Here is a 13,449-nt window from a genome sequence, read left to right as displayed (position 1 = left end):
ATGGCCTTCAAATTACATTTCTGAAATTATAAAACACTGACTACATTTTTAAATGGCCAGTTATTCTGGCACATTCATATGACAAATCATGAGCACGCTGAGATGATGGGCTAAAGTTAGTGTAACCTCTAAAACAGATGCTGTAGAGTGTTCTTGCAAAACAGCTGGAAAAAAAAAAAAAAAAACTTCCTTAAAAGTGCAATGAACAATAGCTAATTTAAAAGAAAGTTTGTACTAAACTAATCACAAATATTTTCATGGTGAATGGCTTATTTAGCCTTTATGACAATTAGGACACAAATTTCTTGTTTCCTGGGTTATTGGAAGTAAAAATATTTTTTTCCAATGAGCTATTTTTGAGATGATTTTGAAGCAGCTTCTCTATTAAGATATTAAGATACTTCAATACACACTATTGTCTATAAACAATACAGTAGTTATCCATGATTTCCACTAACTAGACATTTCATACCATTATGATTAAGCTAAAAGTATAATGTGTGAAAATTCTTGACTTTTTCTTCTGAAAATTTAATGTCATAAATGAAAGTAATAAGAGGAACTCTTTTTCAGGAGTTAATTATGACAAAGAAAAACTGGCTACAAATGTAAGAATAACAGCAAACCTGAATAAATATCTTTGGTATATGGAAATTACAGGATCCGACTGATAACACCCCCTCCTTGGGTTTCTGGGGTAGTATCTATAGGGAAGTAGATTGCCCAATCTGCCTTCTGAGGAGTGGCTGGTAGGTTTGAACCTCCAGCCTTCGGGTTAGCAGTAAAATGCCTTAGGTACTATGCCATCAGAGCTCCAAGAATCCTCCTAGGGTATTGATACTCCCCTAGGAAACTGATAAGATCCTGTGGTCTACCTGGTATTTGAATGACCATCTGCATTTAATAGGCAAGTTGGTGTTAAACCAAACCAAACCAAAACAAAAAACTCACTGCCGTCTAGTAGATCTTACTTATAGCGACCCCTCCTTGGGTTTCCGGGGCAGTATCACTACAGACGTAAATTGCCCAACCTTCCTTCCAAAGAGTGGCTAGTGGGTTTGAACTGCCAGTCTTCTGGTTAGCAGTCAAGTGCCTTAGGCACTATGCTACCAGAGATCCCTAATAATCATTAGAGATTTCTTTTTATTGTTTACCCCCCCCCCCCGCCCCTCTTTTTTTTCCTAATGATATTCATGATAAGGAGAAGTAGGCAGAGATGGGAGCTCTGGTAGTGTAGTGCCTAAGGCACTTGACTGCTAACCACGAAGGCTGGGGGTTCAAACCCACCAGCCACTCCTCGGAAGGAAGGTTGGGCAATCTACTTCCGTGGTGATACTGCCTCGGAAACCCAAGGACGGGTCGCTATGAGTCGGGGCCGGCTCGAGGGCACATAACAACAACAACAACAGGCAGAGATAGATCTACTATTTAAGGATGGGGAAATAGAAGTAGGATAGCAGATGACAGAATGAAAAGAGAACTATTCAATAACTACTTTGTTTTCATTTTCTTCTATGAGAATTATACTTAAAACTAACGTGTCGGTGTGCACTAATTGGAGACTATAAAGAGAAAATCTGAACTCGAGACGTCAGGAACTAAGAGAAGCAATACCAATTAGTGGAATTCAAGGACCCAGATGATTCCTTCTAGCTTATGAATCCATTTGATGGACCAAGTACTGATTGCCTTTTTTAATAGCAAACACATACCACTCCCGCCTCGCCCCCATGACTTTGGAAAAGTTACCAACTTCTCTAAGCTTAGTTTCCTTGTCTGGAAAATAATAATAATAATACTACCTAAGGATTTTAGTGGGAAATAACTGACATAATATATGTCTGCTTAGCATATTATAGAAGCCCTGGTGGCTCAGTGCTTAAAGTGATCTGCTGCTAACTGAAAGGTCTACAGTTCCAACTATCAACCACTCCATGGGAGAGAGATGTGGCAGTCTCATTCCATAAAGATTTACAGCCTAGGAAACGCAGTGGGGACAGTTTTACTATGTCCTGTAGGGTTGCTATGAGTTGGAATCAACCCGGTGGCAGTGAGTTTTGGGTGGGTTAGTATATTCTAACAAAAAATATACCATATGTTTCTTATTAGGATATAAAAGTAGAAAAAAGTGGCTCTGTGGGAGTTAGGATATGGAAGCAGATTAGAATACAGAAAAAAAATACAGTATCAGCTACAATTTTGGCTCTTTTAACTACTTACAATGCTCATAGATAGTTAAGACAATTAAAAAACCCTTAGACTTGGCATCTAACCCCAAAGTAATTGTGAAGAATATTGCTTTCAGTAGAGCAAATCACAAACATTCTCATTACAGTCTTCCATTAAAAATTCCAAAGGAATTATTTTATGATCATGTCTTAATTTTTTTTTTTGATGCAAAATATCTTTTGTATTGAAGGAATATAGAAGTTCCATCCATGACTACATCAGTTGCCCAAATTATATTGTTTCATGGAGTATCTGGGGTAATGAGCCATATAACTTTGTCATTTCTGATCTTATTAATCATCTTAGGCATTAATATTACATAATTGTTATGATTTTTATTAATTTCTTTATGCTTGGAATCAGGACTCTTAATTGAGATCTTGCAAGTGTTTTAATAAACATATATATGAAAATTGATACTAAAATAAGTACTTAAAAATTCAAAGGCAAAAATTTGGTTGCCATCAATCTAAGATGGAGAGAAAATGAAAAGTCAAAATGGTTGTTTATATGTTGTATTTTTCATCTCAAATGATTAATATTCATTTGTCCCTTGTGATATATTCAAGTAGTGATGTTATATAAATATAAATATGCTTTAACAGGACATAAAGACTACCGATTATTATGTCAGATCATAATGAGGTCCATTTACACTGTAATTTTTCTCTGAATTCTTTACATATTAGAGAAAAATTAATCATCTGAACAGAGTTTTAGGCATGGCTCACTCAGTTCCACAGCTTCCCATTTTCATCATCCTGTCTTTGTTTCAGGGAAAAAAAAAACCACTCAGTCAGAATTGCTTGCCCTGAGGCCAAGGAGGTTGTGTGGGCTCAGGTATCTGCATGTTCACTCTGAGTGAAAACACATTGCCTCTGAAGGAGTTTATAATTAGTAACAGTTTGAAAGATCTCCTGTAAGAGGGGAGCAACCATTTAGAGGGATTAGATTGAGTATGTGTAAGAAATGAAAAGGTGATGAAAGATGTTTGGTGCCTAGTTCTCCTGTTACAGTCACCCATTATAATATCCCTTCTATACAAGAAATTTTCCCTTCTTTTTTGGGCTTTCCTTGTAAGTGACCCATCTCTCTGGAATGGGAAGCTATGAAGAAGTTACTTATGTGAAAAGCAGGTAAGGTGTATGAGATCACATCCTGTATGTCCAGGAAAGGTGGAGTTTACCCTACCACTCCTTTATTACATACCAAACCAATAGTTTCACATGAAACCTATGTGCTTTGCCCTTTGTGAGATCTTTAGTCATTTCTGTCTATATTCAATGGTAAGTGTAATACAATCCTCTAGGAACAAACTTCTTTAAATGGCTTTTGATTTAAAAGTTCAAGAGGATGTTTGCAAAACCTCTAAACTCTTGGTCATTATGCTAAGTCAGTTGTTCCAACTTGGGAAAAGTTTGTCCCTGGAGAGATGTTTGCCAAAATCCAGAGACATTTTTCTTTGTCACAAATGGTGGTGGTGGTGGTGGTAGTGGTAGTTACTATCACCTTGTTGGTAGAGGCCAGGATGACACTAAACATTGTACATTGCACAAGATTAGTTCATACAACAACAACAAAATGATCTAGCCTCAAACATTAATAATGGTGAGCTTGAGATACGTTGCATAAAGTAGAAGTGTTTTTTTGAGGAGGGGGGTAAGATTTTTCTAAGCATAGTCTATCTTATGATAAATTTGTGAAGGAGTAAATAGTAGGAGGTCCTTTCCTTAAGGTGTTTACAATCTCCTGAGGAAACAGATTAATTATTAAAGCAATGTAATATGGGCTCCAACAGAGGTATACAGAAGGAACTTTGGGATCAGAGAAGAGAGGGGGGGAAATCCCAACTGAGAGAGTAAGGAAGGATTATTTTCAGTAGAGTTCTTCAGATGGTAAAATGTGATGTAACACATTCAACTCTGTTCTATTTAATTTATTCCACCTGCACTTCCAGGAGCAGAGAGGCCATTAATTCTTAAAGCTTGGGAGTGCTTATGTCATTCTCCTCTTCTGGATCCTCCTCTGTATAGTTTATGGCATTCTCTTTTTCTCATCCTGCCACATGATTTATTCAGACTTTAAAGTTCTCTTCTCCCCACTTGCTAACTCTATCAAACTAGATTTCAACCTGCTGGGATCACCAATCATTGTCTTTTTTTTTTGGAGTGAAGTGATTATGAAGGAAGGACTTTGATCTATAAGAATGTCTCTCTTACTGCAGGCAGAATTGACAGGACGTTGCTGATTATTGCGTGACAGAGGGAGCTATCAAGTATAACTTAGGTTTTGGCATGAGCAACTGTCTCATTTTCACACTGTGAAGAAATGGGGAAAAATATGAGTCATTTTCTTCCTTCATAAGTGTTTTTCAAGAGATGAAGATAAAATGTTTTAATATGATTATCAATGTATCCTTTTATAATATTTTGTCTACATTTTACTTAGAAGAGAGTAGATGTTTGTGGATACTTTTTTTCCTTTGTCTTTAAATACAGTTACATTTTCACCTATTTCCCTTCTCAGACTAAACTATCAGACAATGTTAAGTCTGTATAGGGGTTTGATTAATCTATTTCTAATAGAATCTACATGGCAGATGACCTCAAGCCTAGTAAATTCAGTGTGTTTAGTCTAAAATTTGCTGAAGGCATGGATAAAAACAGCATGTGCAGATCAGACACATAAGTTAAATTATTGGTTCTACCCCTACTCAGCTGAAAGGATGTTGTATGTATATTTTTTAATAGTACATATCTATTGTTTTCCATTGGGTATGACCCATGCTGCTGATCAGTCCTTGTGCTACATTACGATAAGTTTCTGCTGCATTCCATTTCTAATTCTATTCTTTCTGAGAGTAATATCAGATCCTAGCTCTTAGTTACTAGGGTCTAAGATCTCTTTTAACTTTTGTTTCTATTTAGAAAATGTTTCTCATTTTCTGTACTGTGGTAGTTCAGTTTGCATATCAATTTGGCTGGGCCTGGTTGAGTGGCTGGGCAGCTAGTGATAGTTATTCCCCATGATGAGACTGGTAATCAACTCCATGGTGGAATCTACTGTGAGCAGCTGAGTAGTTGCCTTAGGGAATGTGGTCTGCTTCCTGTATATAATAAGTAGAAGCCATGGGGAATGGTTTCTAGCTTATGGCACCTTGAACCCTGCATGTAGCTGTGTTGATGTTCAGCAGCCTCCATGCTCTGCTGACCTGGGGACTTACAGTGGACTTGAATTAATGGCCTGCTGTGTGATTTGGTAATATTGGGACTGCGCCTTTTCACTTGTCAACCTTGGGCTTGGCAGCCTCAGCAGCCAGCAGCTATCTGAGTGAAGAAAAGCCTCTAGCTTCAGTGGGCTGGGAACTGGAGACAGAGCTGAAGCCCAAGGCTGAGGGGTTTTCACCTAGGCCCTAGAGCCTGGCCCTTAAACTTGGACTTAAAGCCTCCAAACTATAAGAGAATAAACTCCTGTTTGTTATGGCCATCCCATTTGTGGTATATTCCTGTCAGAGTGGTACTAGGTAACCAGAACATGTACATTACTGGACTAGGTAAAATTTCAAAAGTTGAGGAAATCATGAGGCATTAGTGTTGGTAATTTTTATGTAACACTCCTTTTTGGAAAGCATTTTTATCTTAAAAGAGACATTTTTATAACTTTCCTCAGACATTATATTAATTAACATGTTCTTGAGTATTGGAGCTCTTGTGGCTCAGTGCCTAAGGCATTTGACTGCTAGCCAGAGGGTTGGTGGTTCAAAACCACCAGGCGCTCAGCAGAAAGAACATGGCCAATTTACTTCTGTAAAGATTTATCACCTTGAAAACCCAATAGGAGTCACTATGAGTCGGAATAGACTAGACGGCAGTGAGTTTGTTTTTTTGTTGTTTGGTTCCTGAGTATTAGTTTAGCACTTCGGAAGAAAATTTGCATATATAAAAAATGAATTTTCTGCGTTCATCTGATCTGAAATACATAAGATATAAACGGGGCTTCACTATTTCACAGATATGAAACCAGAGAGTCACCCATAGAGAAAATGATACTGTCAGAACCAGACCCCAGCGAGTTCCCCGGGTCTAAGCAATATTGGTTTAGGACAGAGAATCAAAGAATCAGTGCTGAGACCTCACTCCATTCCTCTCTGTGTGACCTTGAGCAGTTCACTTAAAATCTCAGAACTTCAACTTTATTGTCTGAAAAGCAAGGATCACAATACCTGTCTTCAATAGTAATTATAAACATTAGAGATAAAACACTAGCTTGATGAGTTTGCAGTACCCTTAGAATAAATAGTTACTATTACTTTTACAACAACAACAACTACTACTACTATTACTATTTATTGATGCTTTTATATAATTTGATTAAAATGAAGACCACAGGACTATTGTTGGTGATGACTACTGTAGATTCTATTCTGTCCTTCAAAAAAAATGTGGATGTTTTAACCCCTGTACCTGTAAATATAATACTGTTTGAGGATAGAAGTTTTCTTTTGTTATGTTAATGTGGCCATACCCCAGAGTCACATGGGCCCTAGACTTGATCACTTCTAGTGATGTCTTATAAAAAGAGCAGAATAGATGGAGACATGAATGCAAAGGGAAGAGACCATATAAAGGACCCTCTACAAGTCTAAGAATACCAAGGAAAGCCTGAGACTACCAATAAGGAAGGATTCTTCCCTGGAATAACTAAGAAAATGACCCAAAGTATATTTTTGGATGCAACTTTTCCATGAGAAAGACTTGTCAGTGTTCCTTTTTAGTTGCTATGTTAAACTGTGGACAAAAAAGTAGGGCACCTAAATATCTTTTTTTTTTTTTTTTTTTAATTGTGATTTGGGTGAAAGTTTATAGAGCAAATTTTATTTTCCATATAGCAGTTTGTACATTTGTTTTATGACATTGGTTACAATCCCTATAAAGTAACAGCTCCCTTCCCACTTCTTCCCTAAGGTTACCTTTTCCCTGTGTCCTTTTTTCCTATGCAGTCCTGCCCTCTGAGCTATCTCTGTATGCAAATACTGCCCTTTTGATCTCCCATGTTTGATTGTTCTAAGGAGTGCACATGTTCTTGTTGTTGTTATGTGCCGTGGAGTCGGCCCTGACTCACAGTGACCCCTCCTTGGGTTTCTGAGGTGGTATCACTACAGAAGTAGATTGCCCAATCTTCCTTCTGAGGAGTGGCTGGTGGGTTTGAACCACCAGCCTTCACATGCCTGGTGTAAATGTGCACCTTATATGTCTGCCTATTTTTTCCCTGGAAGACACCAGAGTGAGTTCAATTCTAGGCCTGAAAGATAACTAGGAGCCATTGCTTCAGGGGTTTCACCAGTCTCTATAAGACCAGTAAGCCTGGTTTTTTTTTGGATTTTAAGTTTTATTCCACAGTTTTCTTCCACTCTGTCCAGGATCTCCTGCTCTGGTCCTTATCTGAGTGGTTGACAGTACTAGCCAGGCACCATCTAGTTCTTCTGGCCTCATGGTTATCTAGGCTAAAGTTCACATGGTGCACTAGTCCCTTGGGCAAATTGTTTCCATGTGTTGTTGGTTTCCTTCATTCTTCTTTGCTATAGATGAGGAGGGGAGTTCTGGTAGCGTAGTGCCTAAGGCACTTGACTGCTAACCAGAAGGCTGGCAGTTCAAACCCACCAGCCACTCCTCAAAGAGGGGTCGCTATGAGTCAGGTCCGACTTGACGGCACATAACAACAACAACAACATAGATGAGAGGAGAGAACAATTGTTGCATCTAGATGGCCCCTTGCAAGCTTTTAAAACTCCAGTTGCTATTAACTAAAGTAGGATACAGAACAATGTTATTGTGTAGTATCTTATACCAGTTGAGCTTGATGTCCCCCGTGCCATGGAGGTCTCAATTCTATAGGCCCAACAGCTCACTTAAATTTCATCTTAAAAGCAGTAGATGAATCTGCAAATTAGTGATTGTACTTCCCCCTCTTCTTTATAATTTCTGTTTTGTAATCTTGACATACAATTCTGTACAAAGCATGGATCTTTATTCTTCTAAATGAATGCTCTGGTTCAAAGCTTTCAAATTAGGATGCATTGGAATCCAATGTAACTTCTTATTTGCTTTTACTGTTTATATGGCACTATTTGGTGTCAGTGATGGTTGCTTGGTAACTGACATATTATTTAATGTAAAACATAAAATATGACTAATAAACTAGTAAAAGATTAAGTAGTAGTTTAAAATGCTTTCCTTTTCTGTACTCGTAACAGTTATTATTTAAGCAATGAGTATTTCACTTATTGTTACCTAGAGACTTTCATTTATTGTTGTTCCAATCTGGAATGCGTTCTTCTGTATGAGGTTAATGTCTATTTCTCTGTCTTATTTCAGATGTCACTTCCTTTAACCTGGTCTCCTCAGGTTAAAACAGCTCTTCTGTGAAATTTTCTCATGTAGGACCCTGCGTCTTTTTTTGTTGTATGTTGTTTGACCCTACTCCTTTATTTAAATGGTTAGTTGATTGGTATTTCTCTCTCTACTAGAACAAATACTCCATCAGGGGAGATATCAGATTTCTTGGACAATGCTGTTGTTGTTATTAGTTGCTGTTGGCTCCCACTCATGGTGACCCCATATACAACAGAATGAAATGTTGTCTGATCCTGTACTATCTTCATCATCAAATCTATTTTTGTGGCCACTATGTGTTTTGAGTGTCTTTCAATCTGGGAGGCTCATCTTCCAGCATGGTATCAGACACTATGCTGGTTTAATCCATAGGGTTTCATTGGCTCATTTTCAGAAGTAGATCACCAGGCCTTTCTTCCAACTCTGGGTTAGTTTGGAAACTACACTGAAATTGGTTCACCACAGTGACGCTGCAGGTATTTGAAATATCGGTCATGGCTGCCCTAATCGTAGCAACACATGCAACTCACCAAAGTATGACAAATTGAAAGATGGATTGTAGGGCTGATCAATAATTTACTGGCATCAAGTTGATTCCAAATCATAGTGACAGCTATAGGGTTTCTAGGCCTGTAAACCTTTATGGAAACAGACTGATTCATCTTTCGTCCATGGAGCAGCTGGTCGGTCAAACCACCAACTTTTGGCTAGCAGTGAATGCCTTGCTATGGTGCCACCAGAGCTCCTTGGTGTTGATCAATAGTAGGTGATAATCCTTTTTGAAAATACAAGTGATTTTTAACCTTAACACAAAAACTAGATACCTTAATATAACTAACTGTTCAGTATTAATTTTTTGCTTAAGGAAGTTTTTATTATTATTATTTTAAAATGTATGCCATTATATTTGGACACACAGGACTGATCCTCAGAAATGAGAACATAGAACTTCCGTTTGGTGGTTTGGAATTGTACTTTGAGCTCAGAACCAACTTATATACAACTTCCACTTCATTCCACACTAAACATAACCTCTAAAGCTTGCTAAAGATGAAGCAAAGGGAGAGAACACTCCCAGAAAAATATTTTTATGATATACACATATAAAATACATTTCAATGTTTGGGCTGTTATGTTTTTTTTTTTTGGCTGTTGTTATTGAGATTAGATTTATGTGTTCTTGTAATGTTTAGTAATATAACTAACAGCAGTGTATCACACCACCAAGACCCCTTTAGTCCTACTTGCCAAGGATTGGTCCTGTATCTTCAAATATTGTGGACAAATTTTGAAAATATAAAAAAGTTCCAGTAGTAAGAATTATTTTTAGTAATACTACTTCTAGATAAGAAGGAAAAATAAATTAAAAAAAAAAAAAAAACCTCATTGCTGTTGAGTCAGATCCAACTCATAGCGACCCCTCCTTGGGTTTCCTAGGCGGTATCACTGTGGAAATAGATTGCCCAATCTTCCTTCTGAAGAGTGGCTGGTGGGTTTGAACCAACAGCCTTCTGGTTCGCAGTCAAATGCCTTAGGTACCAGGCCACCAGAGTTCCCCCCAAAACAAACAAACAAACAAACAACAGGTATAGCAAATGAATAGATAAAGCCACAGGAAGAACTCTTTGCAAATGTTAACTTGATAATGTTAAAGATACTCATTGACATGAGAACTTACCAAAAATACAATCTTATATGAAAATTGTCAGGTTGTAAAATTCCATATGCTATAAAATTTCTGTTTTGTCAAATACATAGTATTAAAAAGTAAAATGTTATGTTATTATTGTACTTTTCTGTATTTTACAAATTCATTAAAATGAGTGTCTAATATTTTATAATTATGTATAAAAATAATGAATATTATTAAATACAGTTCCTATTTTAGTGAGCCTTCCTTAGTTAATCTAAAAAAAAAAAAACATTAAAATTAATCACCTTCTCACTTCCCTATTCTACATCCACTTCCTCCACATAAATTATTTCTTATTCATATTCTGTAAAAATAAATCCCTTCACAATGTCAACACTTAATTTTCCAGATAATATTCTTTCAAATAATAGATATACTTAACTTCATAACAAAGATCTCATATCTTCAGGGATGAGGTAAAGTAGAGAAAAAAACTGTTACATTTTATGATAAAAAAATCTTTCACAAGACAATTCATAAATTTTATAAGTGCTAGTTAACATTTTGAAATACTTATGATTTTGTTTTGTGCTGTTAACCATTGCATTTAACCAGGGTGTTCAATGGCTTACTATTGAGCTTAAAATAGAATTCAAACTCCTTACAATAACTTGTCCTCTGCCTTCCTAATCAAGCTCCTTACACCTCTCTCCATCTGGCTTCTGATGCTGCAGTTACGCTGCACTCATTTCTGTTTCTGGAACAGACTCATACTCTTTTACTCCTTGAGGTCTTAGTATTTTGTGTTCCTTGTGTTTGGAATCCTTTTACCAGGCTTTTTCACATGGCTAAGACTCTATCTCAATTCAAACATCACATCTCAGAAAGATGGCATTGCTCTTATATTATCCTATTTGTTTGTTTCTTTGCTCTATCACAATCTAGGTTTCTTCTTTAAATGACTTGTTTAATTTTTTAATTGCTTGGCCTCCCCAACAGGAAGTGAGCTCCCTGAGAAAAGGGGATTGTCTTGTCCTTGTTCACATCTATTTCCATAGTGTTAAGAATATTGACCACCTCAGAAACCCAAGGAGGAGTCTCTATGAGTCAGAACCTACTGGATGGCAGTGAGTTTGATTTTTGGTTTTCTGGAAGAATATTGACAGGCAAGGAGCTCTGGTGACATAGTGCCTAAGGCATTTGACTGCTAACCAGAAGGCTGGTGGTTCAAACCCACCAGCCACTCCTCGGAAGGAAGATGGGGCAATCCACTTCTGTAGTGATACTGCCTCGGAAACCCAAGGAGGGGTCACTATGAGTCGAATCTGACTCCATGGCAGTAAGTTTTTTTTTAATTTTTTTAATTTTCCCTTAATTTTTAAGGGAAAGAAAAAGGTAAAGGCTTGTCAAATATTTGCTGATTCCATAAACAAAGGGAAGTTGATTTCCCATCTCTCCTTCCGCTTTTGCCAAGATTGTAAAAAGAGTTGCCTATAAAAAGTTACTGGGTTCAGAAGCAGATGAAATTGAAGTAATTTTTGAAGTGTAGCCAGTGTATATTTAATTTGAAGACTATAACCTGGATTAAAGTTCCCATAAAATAAATACATGGGACATTAAATCTAAGCATTACAGCATATTTCTAACTAATACCATTAGGAAAAAAGACACAGGACTTCCTTCAAGTCCTTTTATTTTGAAACTTTTGTTTGCAGTTAATTTTGTATGGTTTCATTCTAGAGTCACATGTGCAAGTTGTCTACAAGTACTTTCCTGCCCTCACCCGATGCCTTTCTTCATATTGCAGTTGCTACATGGTCATGATTTATACCTATGTTGGTGATTTATTTGTGACATCTTTTCGGATATATTTTTATTTATTTGTTTGGCCACATGGTAATTTTCCATCACAAAGGAAGCATTTGGGATTTTCCAATCTTTAATTTTCACATATTTCCCTTTGAATTTCTCATAATTATTCTGTGGGGTAGCCCCATGACCGTTTTTTATAAATGCTAGACATGCTAGAAAACACCTGGCAAGGAGTGTTCTCAGGGTCACTAAGATCATTCTCTGTGCTTGGTGACTCACAAGTAGCATTTTAGACATAAACACCAGTAAAAGAGAATCTACCCAACTTAGCATTATATTTAACATATACTATAAAATCACCTATAAAATTATAGGTGTCTTGGCCAAATTCCATCTTCCTTTTACACAAAATACATTAGTTCTCAGTTTCCTATGACACTACAGGCTTTGTGTCAGCATGCTTTATAAAATGATGACTTAATATATGTTGAAATATAGTGTATGCTTAACTCTTTAACAGATTTCAAGTTCCATGTTAAACATTTTAAAAGATTAAAAAATAAATAGATAAAGGTAAAGTTGGAATTTCCTGACAGAATTAGGAATTTAATGAGAAATCTGGCATGTAGTGAAGGATTCTACTCCCCCTGACTTGCCCTATAAAAATCATTTATATCATGAATTTCTCTCTGTTTCTCAGAAGTCAATATAAGTAAGGATTTATTAGAGAATTTTCCTGAGTTTGGATAATAAAATCTTTCAGGACCAGCAAATATAAACTTTAGCATTCTAAGAAACAAATCCACCCAGACAAAATACAATTTTATCTCTTAAGCCTAAAAAACAGCTTAACATTATTTTTTTAAATTACATCAAATTTCTTCAAAACCCTAGATGTCTTAGAAATAAAATGAGGATTAGAAGTACCAGGAACTTTAAATAAGGTAGATTTTGTTGGAAAGTCTGACAAGGTATTGAGTAAAGATGATGACACTTTGTTTCTGAACGAACACAATTAGTTTCTCTTTAGGTTCCCACACTCTCTCTAGACCTGGAAATTGTCCCATGACCCCAAGATGCTAACCCATCATGGCCTTGGATTAGAAACTCAAGAGCAGAGAAGGACTTTCAAATCAAGAGAAATAGTCATAAAGATAACATAAAATGTTAGCTAGGAAAACAACAGTCCAAAATTCAGTAGAAGGGAATCAATTTTAAAATGTGAACAATTTCTTGTTTTTATACTGATATATTTTTTTAAAAAATGAATATATATTGTGATTGTCCAAGAGAGGGCTGTTGTTGTTGTTGTTAAGTGCCGTCGAGTCGTTTCCGACTCATAGCGACCCCATGCACAGCAGAACGAAACACTGCCCGATCCCG

The sequence above is a fragment of the Orycteropus afer genome, unplaced genomic scaffold (genome assembly GCF_000298275.1).
Source record: "Orycteropus afer afer isolate SDZICR_OR568_19922 unplaced genomic scaffold, OryAfe1.0 scaffold00373, whole genome shotgun sequence".
In the NCBI taxonomy this organism is placed as follows: Eukaryota; Metazoa; Chordata; class Mammalia; order Tubulidentata; family Orycteropodidae; genus Orycteropus; species Orycteropus afer.
The sequence above is the reverse complement of the archived record's forward strand: the minus strand, read 5'-3'. Positions refer to the sequence as shown.